The following is a 2,013-nucleotide window of genomic DNA, read 5'->3' as shown; positions in this document are numbered from 1 at the left end:
GTGAGTGTGCACGTGTGTGTGTCTTTGTGTAAGTGAGTGAGTGTATGTGTCTGCGTGTGTGTATCTGCGTGTGTGTGTCTGCGTGTGTGCGTCTGCGTGTGTGTCAGCATGTATGTGTCTGCGTGTGTGCGTCTGCGTGTGTGTATTGCACATACACCAGAAAAGAAAATATACTGCAAAAAGCCTTACAAAGGGTTCGAATGCTACCCTCCATGATTTGGCATTCTCTGCTCAGGAAAAATATGCTGCAACATGCTTTTATATCTATGGGCTTTTTTTTTTTTTTTACCTATCTTTCTTTTCTTTGCCTTTTTTATTTTCTATCCTTGTTCCTCTGTCATGTGTTCGCCTGTCTCTTATTTTAGTTTCTTTCTCTTTCTCTTTCACTCTCTCTCTCTCTCTCTCTCTCTCTCTCTCTCTCTCTCTCCCTCCCTCTCTCTTCTCTCTTTATTTATATCTGTTTCTATCTCTAGCCCTTTATTGTTGTTACTATCATCATTATTATCACTATTATTATCATTATTATTGTCATCATTGTCATCATTATTATCATAATTATTTTCATTACCATTATCATTATTTTTATTACCATTATCATTATCATTATTTTTATTACCATTATCATTATCATCATTATCATCATTATCATCATTCTTATCATTAATGCTATTATTCTTTTTATCTATCTCTCTATCTATTCCTCCATTTCTTGTTATCGTTACCACTTCCACTATTGATTCTTTTCCTTTATATGCTTTGGGCCAATAACAGCTATTGGCCAAAGGAGTTATATTTACCCTACAGTCTGTTTCATGTCCAATTCCATTTTTATTCCCCTTTTTTTTCCAGTTTTCCCCTTTTTTGGAAATCCTCTTCGTGTATTTTGTACCCCCCCCCCCCCCTTTTTTTTTTTTTTTTTTTTTTTTTTTTTTTTTTTTTTTTTTTGGCAAGGGTTCTCTCGTTTCGACTGTTGTTGGTAATTTGGTTGGATATGTTTCTTGTTGCATGTCTTTTATTGTATGTCTTTTGTGTGTGTGTGTGTGTGTGTGTGTGTGTGTGTGTGTGTGTGTGTGTGTGTGTGTGTGTGTGTGTGTGTGTGTGTGTGTGTCTGTGTTTGTGTGTGTGTACATACATATATATGCATATATATATTCATATTCATATACATATATAGACAGATAGATATAGATATAGCTATACATATGTACATACACCTATATATACACATACCAAAAAAGAAAACGGGAATAAATACGCTAAAAAAATCGACGGGGAAACTAAAGCAAAATCGAGCGAACTTATCAGCTGATGTCTTAATAGAAACACATTACTCTCACTGCTTTACAATGTAATCTTGCCTGGCGGACGTCGCTCTATAAATAAACACATGAAGCATAGAAGGCAAAGAGGGAGAAAAAAATGTAAATGTTGATAAAAGGAGAGAAAATATTGCGACTAGGGAAATAGCCTGTGAGGGAGAAGGACATAAGGGTACGAAATGGGGGAAAAATAAAAAGAAGCAGGAAAAAGAAGGAAAAGAAGGAGATAGGGGGGAAGGAGGGACAGAAAGAGAGAGAAAAGAGGAGGAAAAGAAAGAGAGGAGAGAGAAAAGAGGAGGAAAAGAGAAAAGAGGAGGAAAAGAAAGAGAGGAGAGAGAAAAGAGGAGGGAAAGAAAGAAGAGAGAAAATAGGAGGGAAAGAAAGAAGAGAGAAAATTGTAGGAAAAGAAAGAGAGGAAAGAGAAAAGAGGAGGGGCAGAGAGGAGAAAGAAAAGAGAAGGAAAAGAAAGAGAGGAGAGAGAAAATTGTAGGAAAAGAAAGAGAGGAGAGAGAAAATTGTAGGATAAGAAAGAAAGGAGAGAGAAGAAAGGAGGAAAAGAAAAGAGATGAGAGAGACAAGATGAAGAAAAAAAGGAAAGAAAAAGAAGAAAGAGAATGAAAAGTAGGAAAAGAAGAAAGCGAAAGAGAATAAGGAGAAAATGGAGGAAAAGATAAAGATGTTAAAGAAGATGAGC

The sequence above is a fragment of the Penaeus vannamei genome, chromosome 5, assembly GCF_042767895.1.
Source record: "Penaeus vannamei isolate JL-2024 chromosome 5, ASM4276789v1, whole genome shotgun sequence".
NCBI lineage: Eukaryota > Metazoa > Arthropoda > Malacostraca > Decapoda > Penaeidae > Penaeus > Penaeus vannamei.
Note: the sequence above shows the minus strand (reverse complement) of the source record.